Source organism: Phalangium opilio, unplaced genomic scaffold (genome assembly GCF_054372755.1).
Source record: "Phalangium opilio isolate 3A_F unplaced genomic scaffold, DU_Popi_V2 ptg000217l_1, whole genome shotgun sequence".
Taxonomy (NCBI): domain Eukaryota; kingdom Metazoa; phylum Arthropoda; class Arachnida; order Opiliones; family Phalangiidae; genus Phalangium; species Phalangium opilio.
In genome coordinates, this window is record NW_028324218.1 from 12,515,377 (window position 1) to 12,528,436 (window position 13,060).

The window sequence follows — 13,060 nt, forward strand, 5'->3', positions numbered from 1 at the left end:
TGTCAGGATGGCCGAGTGGTCTAAGGCGTCAGATTTAAGCTCTGATCCTCGTATGAGGGCGTGGGTTCGAACAACGATTTGTTTCATTTTAAAAACATATATCTCATACTCAGGAAAGGCTTCTCTAGTATGGCATCTAGGGAGTGGCTTTATGGAGCTTAGAATTCTGACAGGTATTTTGGGGTTATACTATAGATGCATTTTCAAGGAAAACGTTGGAAAGCGTGTCAGGATGGCCGAGTGGTCTAAGGCGTCAGATTTAAGCTCTGATCCTCGTATGAGGGCGTGGGTTCGAATCCCACTTCTGACAACGAATTTTTTCATTTTAATAACATATATCATACTCAGGAAAGGCTTCTCTAGTATGGCAACGAGTGAGTAGCTTTATGGAGCATAGAATTCCGAGAGGTATTTCGGAGCTGTACTATCGCTTCATTTCAAGGAAAACGGCTAACAGCGTGTCAGGACTGCCGAGTGGTCTAAGGCGTCAGATTTAAGCTCTGATCCTCGTATGAGGGCGTGAGTTCGAACCCCACTTCTGACAACGAATTGTTTCATTTTAAAAACATATATCTCATACTCAGGAAAGGCTTCTCTAGTGCGGCAACGAGTGAGTAGCTTTATGGAGCATAGAATTTCGAGAGGTATTTCGGAGCTGTACTATAGCTTCATTTTCAAGTACAACGTTTAAAAGCGTGTCAGGGTGGCCGAGAGGTCTAAAACTTCAGATTTAAGCTCTGATCCTCGTATGAGGGCGTGGGTTCGAACACCACTTCTGACAACGAATTGTTTCATTTTAAAAACATATATCTCATACTCAGGAAAGGCTTCTCTAGTATGGCAACTAGGGAGTGGGTTTATGGAGCTTAGAATTCCGAGAGGTATTTTGGGGTTATACTATAGCATCATTTTCAAGGAAAACGTTGGAAAGCGTGTCAGGATCGCCGAGTGGTCTAAGGCGTCAGATTCAAGCTCTGATCCTCGTATGAGGGCGTGGGTTCGAACTCCACTTCTGACAACGAATTGTTTCATTTTAATGACACATATCTCAAACTCAGGAAAGGCTTCTCTAGTATGGGAACGAATGAGAAGCTTTATGGAGCATAGAATTCCGAGAGGTATTTCGGAGCTGTACTATAGCTTCATTTTCAAGGAAAACGATTTAAGAGTGTCAGGATGGCCGAGCGGTCTAAGGCGTCAGATTTAAGCTCTGATCCTCGTATGAGGGCGTGGGTTCGAACCCCACTTCTGACAACGAATTGTTTAATTTTAATAACATATATCTCATACTCAGGAAAGGCTTCTCTAGTATGGCAACGAGTGAGTAGCTTTTTGGAGCTTAGAATTCCGAGAGGTATTTCGGAGCTGTACTATAGCTTCTTTTTCAAGGAAAACGTTTAAGAGCGTGTCAGGATGGCCGAGTGTTCTAAGGCGTCAGATTTAAGCTCTGATCCGCGTATGAGGGCGTGGGTTCGAACCCCACTTCTGACAACGAATTTTTTCATTTTAATAACATATATCATACTCAGGAAAGGCTTCTCTAGTATGGCAACAAGTGAGTAGCTTTATGGAGCATAGAATTCCGAGAGGTATTTCGGAGCTGTACTATCGCTTCATTTCAAGGAAAACGGCTATCAGCGTGTCAGGATGGCCGAGTGGTCTAAGGCGTCAGATTTAAGCTCTTATCCTCGAATGAGGGCGTGGGTTCGAACCCCACTTCTGTCAACGAATTTTTTCATTTTAAAAACATATATCACATACTCAGGAAAGGCTTCTCTAGTATGGCAACTAGGGAGTGGATTTATGGAGCTTAGAATTCTGACAGGTATTTTGGGGTTATAGTATAGATTCATTTTCAAGGAAAGCGTGTCAGGATGGCCGAGTGGTCTAAGGCGTCAGATTTAAGCTCTGATCCTCGTATGAGGGCGTGGGTTCGAACCCCACTTCTGGCAACGAATTGATTCATTTTAATGACACATATCTCAAACTCAGGAAAGGCTTCTCTAGTATGGCAACGAATGAGTAGCTTCATGGAGCATAGAATTCCGAGAGGTATTTCGGAGCTGTACTATAGCTTGACTTTCAAGGGAAACGTTTTCGAGCGTGTCAGGATGGCCGAGTGGTCTAAGGCGTCAGATTTAAGCTCTGATCCTCGTATGAGGGCGTGGGTTCGAACACCACTTCTGACAACGATTTGTTTCATTTTAAAAACATATATCTCATACTCAGGAAAGGCTTCTCTAGTATGGCATCTAGGGAGTGGCTTTATGGAGCTTAGAATTCTGACAGGTATTTTGGGGTTATACTATAGATGCATTTTCAAGGAAAACGTTGGAAAGCGTGTCAGGATGGCCGAGTGGTCTAAGGCGTCAGATTTAAGCTCTGATCCTCGTATGAGGGCGTGGGTTCGAATCCCACTTCTGACAACGAATTTTTTCATTTTAATAACATATATCTCATACTCAGGAAAGGCTTCTCTAGTATGGCAACGAGTGAGTAGCTTTATGGAGCATAGAATTCCGAGAGGTATTTCGGAGCTGTACTATCGCTTCATTTCAAGGAAAACGGCTAACAGCGTGTCAGGATGGCCGAGTGGTCTAAGGCGTCAGATTTAAGCTCTGATCCTCGTATGAGGGCGTGGGTTCGAACCCCACTTCTGTCAACGAATTTTTTCATTTTAAAAACATATATCACATACTCAGGAAAGGCTTCTCTAGTATGGCAACGAGTGATTAGCTTTATGGAGCTTAGAATTCTGACAGGTATTTTGGGGTTATAGTATAGATTCATTTTCAAGGAAAACGTTGGAAAGCGTGTCAGGATGGCCGAGTGGTCTAAGACGTCAGATTTAAGCTCTGATCCTCGTATGAGGGCGTGGGTTCGAACCCCACTTCTGACAACGAATTTTTTCATTTTAATAACATATATCTCATACTCAGGAAAGGCTTCTCTAGTATGGCAACGAGTGATTAGCTTTATGGAGCTTAGAATTCCGAGAGGTATTTTGGGGTTATAGTATAGATTCATTTTCAAGGACAGCGTGTCAGGATGGCCGAGTGGTCTAAGGCGTCAGATTTAAGCTCTGATCCTCGTATGAGGGCGTGGGTTCGAACCCCACTTCTGACAACGAATTGTTTAATTTTAATAACATATATCTCATACTCAGGAAAGGCTTCTCTAGTATGGCAACGAGTGAGTAGCTTTATGGAGCATAGAATTCGGAGAGGTATTTCGGAGCTGTACTATCGCTTCATTTCAAGGAAAACAGCTAACAGCGTGTCAGGATGGCCGAGTGGTCTAAGGCGTCAGATTTAAGCTCAGATCCTCGTATGAGGGCGTGGGTTCGAACCCCACTTCTGACAACGAATTTTTTCATTTTAAAAACATATATCACATACTCAGGAAAGGCTTCTCTAGTATGGCAACTAGGGAGTGGCTTTATGGAGCTTAGAATTCCGAGAGGTATTTTGGGGTTATAGTATAGATTCATTTTCAAGGACAGCGTGTTAGGATGGCCGAGTGGTCTAAGGCGTCAGATTTAAGCTCTGATCCTCGTATGAGGGCGTGGGTTCGAACCCCACTTCTGACAACGAATTTTTTCATTTTAATAACATATATCTCATACTCAGGAAAGGCTTCTCTAGTATGGCAACGAGTGAGTAGCTTTATGGAGCATAGAATTCGGAGAGGTATTTCGGAGCTGTACTATCGCTTCATTTCAAGGAAAACGGCTAACAGCGTGTCAGGATGGCCGAGTGGTCTAAGGCGTCAGATTTAAGCTCTGATCCTCGTATGAGGGCGTGGGTTCGAACCCCACTTCTGTCAACGAATTTTTTCATTTTAAAAACATATATCACATACTCAGGAAAGGCTTCTCTAGTATGGCAACGAGTGATTAGCTTTATGGAGCTTAGAATTCTGACAGGTATTTTGGGGTTATAGTATAGATTCATTTTCAAGGAAAACGTTGGAAAGCGTGTCAGGATGGCCGAGTGGTCTAAGACGTCAGATTTAAGCTCTGATCCTCGTATGAGGGCGTGGGTTCGAACCCCACTTCTGACAACGAATTTTTTCATTTTAATAACATATATCTCATACTCAGGAAAGGCTTCTCTAGTATGGCAACGAGTGATTAGCTTTATGGAGCTTAGAATTCCGAGAGGTATTTTGGGGTTATAGTATAGATTCATTTTCAAGGACAGCGTGTCAGGATGGCCGAGTGGTCTAAGGCGTCAGATTTAAGCTCTGATCCTCGTATGAGGGCGTGGGTTCGAACCCCACTTCTGACAACGAATTGTTTAATTTTAATAACATATATCTCATACTCAGGAAAGGCTTCTCTAGTATGGCAACGAGTGAGTAGCTTTATGGAGCATAGAATTCGGAGAGGTATTTCGGAGCTGTACTATCGCTTCATTTCAAGGAAAACAGCTAACAGCGTGTCAGGATGGCCGAGTGGTCTAAGGCGTCAGATTTAAGCTCAGATCCTCGTATGAGGGCGTGGGTTCGAACCCCACTTCTGACAACGAATTTTTTCATTTTAAAAACATATATCACATACTCAGGAAAGGCTTCTCTAGTATGGCAACTAGGGAGTGGCTTTATGGAGCTTAGAATTCTGAGAGGTATTTTGGGGTTATACTATAGATGCATTTTCAAGGAAAACGTTGGAAAGCGTGTCAGGATGGCCGAGTGGTCTAAGGCGTCAGATTTAAGCTCTTATCCTCGTATGAGGGCGTGGGTTCGAACCCCACTTCTGTCAACGAATTTTTTCATTTTAAAAACATATATCACATACTCAGGAAAGGCTTCTCTAGTATGGCAACTAGGGAGTGGCTTTATGGAGCTTAGAATTCTGAGAGGTATTTTGGGGTTATACTATAGATGCATTTTCAAGGAAAACGTTGGAAAGCGTGTCAGGATGGCCGAGTGGTCTAAGGCGTCAGATTTAAGCTCTTATCCTCGTATGAGGGCGTGGGTTCGAACCCCACTTCTGTCAACGAATTTTTTCATTTTAAAAACATATATCACATACTCAGGAAAGGCTTCTCTAGTATGGCAACTAGGGAGTGGCTTTATGGAGCTTAGAATTCCGAGAGGTATTTTGGGGTTATAGTATAGATTCATTTTCAAGGACAGCGTGTTAGGATGGCCGAGTGGTCTAAGGCGTCAGATTTAAGCTCTGATCCTCGTATGAGGGCGTGGGTTCGAACCCCACTTCTGACAACGAATTTTTTCATTTTAATAACATATATCTCATACTCAGGAAAGGCTTCTCTAGTATGGCAACGAGTGAGTAGCTTTATGGAGCATAGAATTCGGAGAGGTATTTCGGAGCTGTACTATCGCTTCATTTCAAGGAAAACGGCTAACAGCGTGTCAGGATGGCCGAGTGGTCTAAGGCGTCAGATTTAAGCTCTGATCCTCGTATGAGGGCGTGGGTTCGAACCCCACTCCTGACAACGAATTGTTTCATTTTAAAAACATATATCACATACTCAGGAAAGGCTTCTCTAGTATGGCAACTAGGGAGTGGCTTTATGGAGCTTAGAATTCTGAGAGGTATTTTGGGGTTATACTATAGATGCATTTTCAAGGAAAACGTTGGAAAGCGTGTCAGGATGGCCGAGTGGTCTAAGGCGTCAGATTTAAGCTCTGATCCTCGTATGAGGGCGTGGGTTCGAACCCCACTTCTGACAACGAATTTTTTCATTTTAATAACATATATCTCATACTCAGGAAAGGCTTCTCTAGTATGGCAACGAGTGATTAGCTTTATGGAGCATAGAATTCCGAGAGGTATTTTGGGGTTATAGTATAGATTCATTTTCAAGGAAAGCGTGTCAGGATGGCCGAGTGGTCTAAGGCGTCAGATTTAAGCTCTGATTCTCGTATGAGGGCGTGGGTTCGATCCCCACTACTGACAACGAATTTTTTCATTTTAATAACATATATCTCATACTCAGGAAAGGCTTCTCTAGTATGGCAACGAGTGATTAGCTTTATGGAGCATAGAATTCCGAGAGGTATTTTGGGGTTATAGTATAGATTCATTTTCAAGGAAAGCGTGTCAGGATGGCCGAGTGGTCTAAGGCGTCAGATTTAAGCTCTGATTCTCGTATGAGGGCGTGGGTTCGATCCCCACTACTGACAACGAATTTTTTCATTTTAATAACATATATCTCATACTCAGGAAAGGCTTCTCTAGTATGGCAACGAGTGAGTAGCTTTTTGGAGCATAGAATTCCGAGAGGTATTTCGGAGCTGTACTATCGCTTCATTTCAAGGAAAACGGCTAACAGCGTGTCAGGATGGCCGAGTGGTCTAAGGCGTCAGATTTAAGCTCTTATCCTCGTATGAGGGCGTGGGTTCGAACCCCACTTCTGTCAACGAATTTTTTCATTTTAAAAACATATATCACATACTCAGGAAAGGCTTCTCTAGTATGGCAACTAGGGAGTGGCTTTATGGAGCTTAGAATTCCGAGAGGTATTTTGGGGTTATAGTATAGATTCATTTTCAAGGACAGCGTGTTAGGATGGCCGAGTGGTCTAAGGCGTCAGATTTAAGCTCTGATCCTCGTATGAGGGCGTGGGTTCGAACCCCACTTCTGACAACGAATTTTTTCATTTTAATAACATATATCTCATACTCAGGAAAGGCTTCTCTAGTATGGCAACGAGTGAGTAGCTTTATGGAGCATAGAATTCGGAGAGGTATTTCGGAGCTGTACTATCGCTTCATTTCAAGGAAAACGGCTAACAGCGTGTCAGGATGGCCGAGTGGTGTAAGGCGTCAGATTTAAGCTCTGATCCTCGTATGAGGGCGTGGGTTCGAACCCCACTTCTGACAACGAATTGTTTCATTTTAAAAACATATATCACATACTCAGGAAAGGCTTCTCTAGTATGGCAACTAGGGAGTGGCTTTATGGAGCTTAGAATTCTGAGAGGTATTTTGGGGTTATACTATAGATGCATTTTCAAGGAAAACGTTGGAAAGCGTGTCAGTATGGCCGAGTGGTCTAAGGCGTCAGATTTAAGCTCTGATCCTCGTATGAGGGCGTGGGTTCGAACCCCACTTCTGACAACGAATTTTTTCATTTTAATAACATATATCTCATACTCAGGAAAGGCTTCTCTAGTATGGCAACGAGTGATTAGCTTTATGGAGCATAGAATTCCGAGAGGTATTTTGGGGTTATAGTATAGATTCATTTTCAAGGAAAGCGTGTCAGGATGGCCGAGTGGTCTAAGGCGTCAGATTTAAGCTCTGATTCTCGTATGAGGGCGTGGGTTCGATCCCCACTACTGACAACGAATTTTTTCATTTTAATAACATATATCTCATACTCAGGAAAGGCTTCTCTAGTATGGCAACGAGTGAGTAGCTTTATGGAGCATAGAATTCCGAGAGGTATTTCGGAGCTGTACTATAGATGCATTTTCAAGGAAAACGTTGGAAAGCGTGTCAGGATGGCCGAGTGGTCTAAGGCGTCAGATTTAAGCTCTGATCCTCGTATGAGGGCGTGGGTTCGAACCCCACTTCTGACAACGAATTTTTTCATTTTAATAACATATATCTCATACTCAGGAAAGGCTTCTCTAGTATGGCAACGAGTGAGTAGCTTTATGGAGCATAGAATTCGGAGAGGTATTTCGGAGCTGTACTCTCGCTTCATTTCAAGGAAAACGGCTAACAGCGTGTCAGGATGGCCGAGTGGTCTAAGGCGTCAGATTTAAGCTCTGATCCTCGTATGAGGGCGTGGGTTCGAACCCCACTTCTGACAACGAATTGTTTCATTTTAAAAACATATATCACATACTCAGGAAAGGCTTCTCTAGTATGGCAACTAGGGAGTGGCTTTGTGGAGCTTAGAATTCTGAGAGGTATTTTGGGGTTATAGTATAGATTCATTTTCAATGAAAGCGTGTCAGGATGGCCGAGTGGTATGAGGCGTCAGATTTAAGCTCTGTTCCTCGTATGAGAGCGTTGGTTCGAATCCCACTTCTGACATCGATTTTTTTCATTTTAACAACATATATCTCATACTCAGGAAAGGCTTCTCTAGTATGGCAAAGAGTGAGTAGCGTTATGGAGCATAGAATTCCGAGAGGTATTTCGGAGCTGTACTATAGCTTCATTTTCAAGGAAAACGTTTAAGAGCGTGTCAGGATGGCCGAGTTGTCTAAGGCGTCAGATTTAAGCTCTGATCCTCGTATGAGGGCGTGGGTTCGAACCCCACTTCTGACAACGAATTGTTTCATTTTAAAAACATATATCACATACTCAGGAAAGGCTTCTCTAGTATGGCAACTAGGGAGTGGCTTTATGGAGCTTAGAATTCTGAGAGGTATTTTGGGGTTATACTATAGATTCATTTTCAAGGAAAACGTTGGAAAGCGTGTCAGGATGGCCGAGTGGTCTAAGGCGTCCGATTTAAGCTCTGATTCTCGTATGAGGGCGTGGGTTCGAACCCCACTTCTGACAACGAATTGTTTCATTTTAAAAACATATATCACATAATCAGGAAAGGCTTCTCTAGTATGGCAACTAGGGAGTGGCTTTATGGAGCTTAGAATTCTGAGAGGTATTTTGAGGTTATACTATAGATTCATTTTCAAGGAAAACGTTGGAAAGCGTGTCAGGATGGCCGAGCGGTCTAAGGCGTCAGATTTAAGCTCTGATCCTCGTATGAGGGCGTGGGTTCGAACCCCACTTCTGACAACGAAATTTTTCATTTTAATAACATATATCTCATACTCAGGAAAGGCTTCTCTAATATGGCAACGAGTGAGTAGCTTTATGGAGCTTAGAATTCCGAGAGGTATTTTGGGGTTATAGTATAGATTCATTTTCAGGGAAAGCGTGTCAGGATGGCCGAGTGGTATAAGGCGTCAGATTTAAGCTCTGATCCTCGTATGAGAGCGTGGGTTCGAATCCCACTTCTGACATCGAATTTTTTCATTTTAACAACATATATCTCATACTCAGGAAAGGCTTCTCTAGGATGGCAAAGAGTGAGTAGCGTTATGGAGCATAGAATTCCGAGAGGTATTTCGGAGCTGTACTATAGCTTCATTTTCAAGGAAAACGTTTAAGAGCGTGTCAGGATGGCCGAGTTGTCTAAGGCGTCAGATTTAAGCTCTGATCCTCGTATGAGGGCGTGGGTTCGAATCCCACTTCTGACAACGAATTGTTTCATTTTAAAAACATATATCACATACTCAGGAAAGGCTTCTCTAGTATGGCAACTAGGGAGTGGCTTTATGGAGCTTAGAATTCTGAGAGGTATTTTGGGGTTATAGTATAGATTCATTTTCAATGAAAGCGTGTCAGGATGGCCGAGTGGTATGAGTCGTCAGATTTAAGCTCTGTTCCTCGTATGAGAGCGTTGGTTCGAATCCCACTTCTGACATCGATTTTTTTCATTTTAACAACATATATCTCATACTCAGGAAAGGCTTCTCTAGTATGGCAAAGAGTGAGTAGCGTTATGGAGCATAGAATTCCGAGAGGTATTTCGGAGCTGTACTATAGCTTCATTTTCAAGGAAAACGTTTAAGAGCGTGTCAGGATGGCCGAGTTGTCTAAGGCGTCAGATTTAAGCTCTGATCCTCGTATGAGGGCGTGGGTTCGAACCCCACTTCTGACAACGAATTGTTTCATTTTAAAAACATATATCACATACTCAGGAAAGGCTTCTCTAGTATGGCAACTAGGGAGTGGCTTTATGGAGCTTACAATTCTGAGAGGTATTTTGGGGTTATACTATAGATTCATTTTCAAGGAAAACGTTGGAAAGCGTGTCAGGATGGCCGAGTGGTCTAAGGCGTCCGATTTAAGCTCTGATTCTCGTATGAGGGCGTGGGTTCGAACCCCACTTCTGACAACGAATTGTTTCATTTTAAAAACATATATCACATAATCAGGAAAGGCTTCTCTAGTATGGCAACTAGGGAGTGGCTTTATGGAGCTTAGAATTCTGAGAGGTATTTTGGGGTTATAGTATAGATTCATTTTCAATGAAAGCGTGTCAGGATGGCCGAGTGGTATGAGTCGTCAGATTTAAGCTCTGTTCCTCGTATGAGAGCGTTGGTTCGAATCCCACTTCTGACATCGATTTTTTTCATTTTAACAACATATATCTCATACTCAGGAAAGGCTTCTCTAGTATGGCAAAGAGTGAGTAGCGTTATGGAGCATAGAATTCCGAGAGGTATTTCGGAGCTGTACTATAGCTTCATTTTCAAGGAAAACGTTTAAGAGCGTGTCAGGATGGCCGAGTTGTCTAAGGCGTCAGATTTAAGCTCTGATCCTCGTATGAGGGCGTGGGTTCGAACCCCACTTCTGACAACGAATTGTTTCATTTTAAAAACATATATCACATACTCAGGAAAGGCTTCTCTAGTATGGCAACTAGGGAGTGGCTTTATGGAGCTTAGAATTCTGAGAGGTATTTTGGGGTTATACTATAGATTCATTTTCAAGGAAAACGTTGGAAAGCGTGTCAGGATGGCCGAGTGGTCTAAGGCGTCCGATTTAAGCTCTGATTCTCGTATGAGGGCGTGGGTTCGAACCCCACTTCTGACAACGAATTGTTTCATTTTAAAAACATATATCACATAATCAGGAAAGGCTTCTCTAGTATGGCAACTAGGGAGTGGCTTTATGGAGCTTAGAATTCTGAGAGGTATTTTGAGGTTATACTATAGATTCATTTTCAAGGAAAACGTTGGAAAGCGTGTCAGGATGGCCGAGCGGTCTAAGGCGTCAGATTTAAGCTCTGATCCTCGTATGAGGGCGTGGGTTCGAACCCCACTTCTGACAACGAAATTTTTCATTTTAATAAAATATATCTCATACTCAGGAAAGGCTTCTCTAATATGGCAACGAGTGAGTAGCTTTATGGAGCTTAGAATTCCGAGAGGTATTTTGGGGTTATAGTATAGATTCATTTTCAGGGAAAGCGTGTCAGGATGGCCGAGTGGTATAAGGCGTCAGATTTAAGCTCTGATCCTCGTATGAGAGCGTGGGTTCGAATCCCACTTCTGACATCGAATTTTTTCATTTTAACAACATATATCTCATACTCAGGAAAGGCTTCTCTAGGATGGCAAAGAGTGAGTAGCGTTATGGAGCATAGAATTCCGAGAGGTATTTCGGAGCTGTACTATAGCTTCATTTTCAAGGAAAACGTTTAAGAGCGTGTCAGGATGGCCGAGTTGTCTAAGGCGTCAGATTTAAGCTCTGATCCTCGTATGAGGGCGTGGGTTCGAATCCCACTTCTGACAACGAATTGTTTCATTTTAAAAACATATATCACATACTCAGGAAAGGCTTCTCTAGTATGGCAACTAGGGAGTGGCTTTATGGAGCTTAGAATTCTGAGAGGTATTTTGGGGTTATAGTATAGATTCATTTTCAATGAAAGCGTGTCAGGATGGCCGAGTGGTATGAGTCGTCAGATTTAAGCTCTGTTCCTCGTATGAGAGCGTTGGTTCGAATCCCACTTCTGACATCGATTTTTTTCATTTTAACAACATATATCTCATACTCAGGAAAGGCTTCTCTAGTATGGCAAAGAGTGAGTAGCGTTATGGAGCATAGAATTCCGAGAGGTATTTCGGAGCTGTACTATAGCTTCATTTTCAAGGAAAACGTTTAAGAGCGTGTCAGGATGGCCGAGTTGTCTAAGGCGTCAGATTTAAGCTCTGATCCTCGTATGAGGGCGTGGGTTCGAACCCCACTTCTGACAACGAATTGTTTCATTTTAAAAACATATATCACATACTCAGGAAAGGCTTCTCTAGTATGGCAACTAGGGAGTGGCTTTATGGAGCTTAGAATTCTGAGAGGTATTTTGGGGTTATACTATAGATTCATTTTCAAGGAAAACGTTGGAAAGCGTGTCAGGATGGCCGAGTGGTCTAAGGCGTCCGATTTAAGCTCTGATTCTCGTATGAGGGCGTGGGTTCGAACCCCACTTCTGACAACGAATTGTTTCATTTTAAAAACATATATCACATAATCAGGAAAGGCTTCTCTAGTATGGCAACTAGGGAGTGGCTTTATGGAGCTTAGAATTCTGAGAGGTATTTTGAGGTTATACTATAGATTCATTTTCAAGGAAAACGTTGGAAAGCGTGTCAGGATGGCCGAGCGGTCTAAGGCGTCAGATTTAAGCTCTGATCCTCGTATGAGGGCGTGGGTTCGAACCCCACTTCTGACAACGAAATTTTTCATTTTAATAACATATATCTCATACTCAGGAAAGGCTTCTCTAATATGGCAACGAGTGAGTAGCTTTATGGAGCTTAGAATTCCGAGAGGTATTTTGGGGTTATAGTATAGATTCATTTTCAGGGAAAGCGTGTCAGGATGGCCGAGTGGTATAAGGCGTCAGATTTAAGCTCTGATCCTCGTATGAGAGCGTGGGTTCGAATCCCACTTCTGACATCGAATTTTTTCATTTTAACAACATATATCTCATACTCAGGAAAGGCTTCTCTAGGATGGCAAAGAGTGAGTAGCGTTATGGAGCATAGAATTCCGAGAGGTATTTCGGAGCTGTACTATAGCTTCATTTTCAAGGAAAACGTTTAAGAGCGTGTCAGGATGGCCGAGTTGTCTAAGGCGTCAGATTTAAGCTCTGATCCTCGTATGAGGGCGTGGGTTCGAATCCCACTTCTGACAACGAATTGTTTCATTTTAAAAACATATATCACATACTCAGGAAAGGCTTCTCTAGTATGGCAACTAGGGAGTGGCTTTATGGAGCTTAGAATTCTGAGAGGTATTTTGGGGTTATAGTATAGATTCATTTTCAATGAAAGCGTGTCAGGATGGCCGAGTGGTATGAGTCGTCAGATTTAAGCTCTGTTCCTCGTATGAGAGCGTTGGTTCGAATCCCACTTCTGACATCGATTTTTTTCATTTTAACAACATATATCTCATACTCAGGAAAGGCTTCTCTAGTATGGCAAAGAGTGAGTAGCGTTATGGAGCATAGAATTCCGAGAGGTATTTCGGAGCTGTACTATAGCTTCATTTTCAAGGA

General features: G+C 42.6%; 35 non-coding genes across 35 annotated transcripts; all 35 read left to right on the top strand.

Moving 5' to 3' along the window:
- Positions 1-226: 226 nt before the first annotated feature.
- TRNAL-UAA (transfer RNA leucine (anticodon UAA)) lies at positions 227-310 on the top strand. The gene has a single exon. It is a non-coding gene; the product is annotated as a tRNA-Leu (tRNA).
- Positions 311-934: 624 nt separating this feature from the next.
- Positions 935-1,018, top strand: TRNAL-CAA (transfer RNA leucine (anticodon CAA)). The gene has a single exon. It is a non-coding gene; the product is annotated as a tRNA-Leu (tRNA).
- Positions 1,019-1,170: 152 nt separating this feature from the next.
- On the top strand, positions 1,171-1,254 carry TRNAL-UAA (transfer RNA leucine (anticodon UAA)). Its single transcript has one exon. It is a non-coding gene; the product is annotated as a tRNA-Leu (tRNA).
- A 614-nt stretch (positions 1,255-1,868) lies between these two features.
- Positions 1,869-1,952, top strand: TRNAL-UAA (transfer RNA leucine (anticodon UAA)). Its single transcript has one exon. It is a non-coding gene; the product is annotated as a tRNA-Leu (tRNA).
- A 390-nt stretch (positions 1,953-2,342) lies between these two features.
- On the top strand, positions 2,343-2,426 carry TRNAL-UAA (transfer RNA leucine (anticodon UAA)). The gene has a single exon. It is a non-coding gene; the product is annotated as a tRNA-Leu (tRNA).
- Positions 2,427-2,578: 152 nt separating this feature from the next.
- On the top strand, positions 2,579-2,662 carry TRNAL-UAA (transfer RNA leucine (anticodon UAA)). Its single transcript has one exon. It is a non-coding gene; the product is annotated as a tRNA-Leu (tRNA).
- A 153-nt stretch (positions 2,663-2,815) lies between these two features.
- Positions 2,816-2,899, top strand: TRNAL-UAA (transfer RNA leucine (anticodon UAA)). The gene has a single exon. It is a non-coding gene; the product is annotated as a tRNA-Leu (tRNA).
- A 143-nt stretch (positions 2,900-3,042) lies between these two features.
- On the top strand, positions 3,043-3,126 carry TRNAL-UAA (transfer RNA leucine (anticodon UAA)). The gene has a single exon. It is a non-coding gene; the product is annotated as a tRNA-Leu (tRNA).
- Positions 3,127-3,278: 152 nt separating this feature from the next.
- TRNAL-UAA (transfer RNA leucine (anticodon UAA)) lies at positions 3,279-3,362 on the top strand. Its single transcript has one exon. It is a non-coding gene; the product is annotated as a tRNA-Leu (tRNA).
- Positions 3,363-3,505: 143 nt separating this feature from the next.
- On the top strand, positions 3,506-3,589 carry TRNAL-UAA (transfer RNA leucine (anticodon UAA)). The gene has a single exon. It is a non-coding gene; the product is annotated as a tRNA-Leu (tRNA).
- Positions 3,590-3,741: 152 nt separating this feature from the next.
- TRNAL-UAA (transfer RNA leucine (anticodon UAA)) lies at positions 3,742-3,825 on the top strand. The gene has a single exon. It is a non-coding gene; the product is annotated as a tRNA-Leu (tRNA).
- A 153-nt stretch (positions 3,826-3,978) lies between these two features.
- Positions 3,979-4,062, top strand: TRNAL-UAA (transfer RNA leucine (anticodon UAA)). The gene has a single exon. It is a non-coding gene; the product is annotated as a tRNA-Leu (tRNA).
- Positions 4,063-4,205: 143 nt separating this feature from the next.
- Positions 4,206-4,289, top strand: TRNAL-UAA (transfer RNA leucine (anticodon UAA)). The gene has a single exon. It is a non-coding gene; the product is annotated as a tRNA-Leu (tRNA).
- A 152-nt stretch (positions 4,290-4,441) lies between these two features.
- TRNAL-UAA (transfer RNA leucine (anticodon UAA)) lies at positions 4,442-4,525 on the top strand. Its single transcript has one exon. It is a non-coding gene; the product is annotated as a tRNA-Leu (tRNA).
- Positions 4,526-5,142: 617 nt separating this feature from the next.
- TRNAL-UAA (transfer RNA leucine (anticodon UAA)) lies at positions 5,143-5,226 on the top strand. The gene has a single exon. It is a non-coding gene; the product is annotated as a tRNA-Leu (tRNA).
- Positions 5,227-5,378: 152 nt separating this feature from the next.
- TRNAL-UAA (transfer RNA leucine (anticodon UAA)) lies at positions 5,379-5,462 on the top strand. Its single transcript has one exon. It is a non-coding gene; the product is annotated as a tRNA-Leu (tRNA).
- Positions 5,463-5,615: 153 nt separating this feature from the next.
- TRNAL-UAA (transfer RNA leucine (anticodon UAA)) lies at positions 5,616-5,699 on the top strand. The gene has a single exon. It is a non-coding gene; the product is annotated as a tRNA-Leu (tRNA).
- Positions 5,700-6,532: 833 nt separating this feature from the next.
- Positions 6,533-6,616, top strand: TRNAL-UAA (transfer RNA leucine (anticodon UAA)). Its single transcript has one exon. It is a non-coding gene; the product is annotated as a tRNA-Leu (tRNA).
- Positions 6,617-6,768: 152 nt separating this feature from the next.
- TRNAL-UAA (transfer RNA leucine (anticodon UAA)) lies at positions 6,769-6,852 on the top strand. Its single transcript has one exon. It is a non-coding gene; the product is annotated as a tRNA-Leu (tRNA).
- Positions 6,853-7,005: 153 nt separating this feature from the next.
- TRNAL-UAA (transfer RNA leucine (anticodon UAA)) lies at positions 7,006-7,089 on the top strand. Its single transcript has one exon. It is a non-coding gene; the product is annotated as a tRNA-Leu (tRNA).
- Positions 7,090-7,469: 380 nt separating this feature from the next.
- TRNAL-UAA (transfer RNA leucine (anticodon UAA)) lies at positions 7,470-7,553 on the top strand. The gene has a single exon. It is a non-coding gene; the product is annotated as a tRNA-Leu (tRNA).
- Positions 7,554-7,705: 152 nt separating this feature from the next.
- On the top strand, positions 7,706-7,789 carry TRNAL-UAA (transfer RNA leucine (anticodon UAA)). Its single transcript has one exon. It is a non-coding gene; the product is annotated as a tRNA-Leu (tRNA).
- A 380-nt stretch (positions 7,790-8,169) lies between these two features.
- Positions 8,170-8,253, top strand: TRNAL-UAA (transfer RNA leucine (anticodon UAA)). The gene has a single exon. It is a non-coding gene; the product is annotated as a tRNA-Leu (tRNA).
- A 390-nt stretch (positions 8,254-8,643) lies between these two features.
- On the top strand, positions 8,644-8,727 carry TRNAL-UAA (transfer RNA leucine (anticodon UAA)). The gene has a single exon. It is a non-coding gene; the product is annotated as a tRNA-Leu (tRNA).
- A 143-nt stretch (positions 8,728-8,870) lies between these two features.
- On the top strand, positions 8,871-8,954 carry TRNAL-UAA (transfer RNA leucine (anticodon UAA)). Its single transcript has one exon. It is a non-coding gene; the product is annotated as a tRNA-Leu (tRNA).
- Positions 8,955-9,107: 153 nt separating this feature from the next.
- On the top strand, positions 9,108-9,191 carry TRNAL-UAA (transfer RNA leucine (anticodon UAA)). The gene has a single exon. It is a non-coding gene; the product is annotated as a tRNA-Leu (tRNA).
- Positions 9,192-9,571: 380 nt separating this feature from the next.
- Positions 9,572-9,655, top strand: TRNAL-UAA (transfer RNA leucine (anticodon UAA)). The gene has a single exon. It is a non-coding gene; the product is annotated as a tRNA-Leu (tRNA).
- A 617-nt stretch (positions 9,656-10,272) lies between these two features.
- Positions 10,273-10,356, top strand: TRNAL-UAA (transfer RNA leucine (anticodon UAA)). Its single transcript has one exon. It is a non-coding gene; the product is annotated as a tRNA-Leu (tRNA).
- A 390-nt stretch (positions 10,357-10,746) lies between these two features.
- On the top strand, positions 10,747-10,830 carry TRNAL-UAA (transfer RNA leucine (anticodon UAA)). The gene has a single exon. It is a non-coding gene; the product is annotated as a tRNA-Leu (tRNA).
- Positions 10,831-10,973: 143 nt separating this feature from the next.
- On the top strand, positions 10,974-11,057 carry TRNAL-UAA (transfer RNA leucine (anticodon UAA)). Its single transcript has one exon. It is a non-coding gene; the product is annotated as a tRNA-Leu (tRNA).
- A 153-nt stretch (positions 11,058-11,210) lies between these two features.
- TRNAL-UAA (transfer RNA leucine (anticodon UAA)) lies at positions 11,211-11,294 on the top strand. The gene has a single exon. It is a non-coding gene; the product is annotated as a tRNA-Leu (tRNA).
- Positions 11,295-11,674: 380 nt separating this feature from the next.
- On the top strand, positions 11,675-11,758 carry TRNAL-UAA (transfer RNA leucine (anticodon UAA)). Its single transcript has one exon. It is a non-coding gene; the product is annotated as a tRNA-Leu (tRNA).
- Positions 11,759-12,148: 390 nt separating this feature from the next.
- Positions 12,149-12,232, top strand: TRNAL-UAA (transfer RNA leucine (anticodon UAA)). Its single transcript has one exon. It is a non-coding gene; the product is annotated as a tRNA-Leu (tRNA).
- Positions 12,233-12,375: 143 nt separating this feature from the next.
- On the top strand, positions 12,376-12,459 carry TRNAL-UAA (transfer RNA leucine (anticodon UAA)). The gene has a single exon. It is a non-coding gene; the product is annotated as a tRNA-Leu (tRNA).
- Positions 12,460-12,612: 153 nt separating this feature from the next.
- Positions 12,613-12,696, top strand: TRNAL-UAA (transfer RNA leucine (anticodon UAA)). Its single transcript has one exon. It is a non-coding gene; the product is annotated as a tRNA-Leu (tRNA).
- Positions 12,697-13,060: the final 364 nt, after the last annotated feature.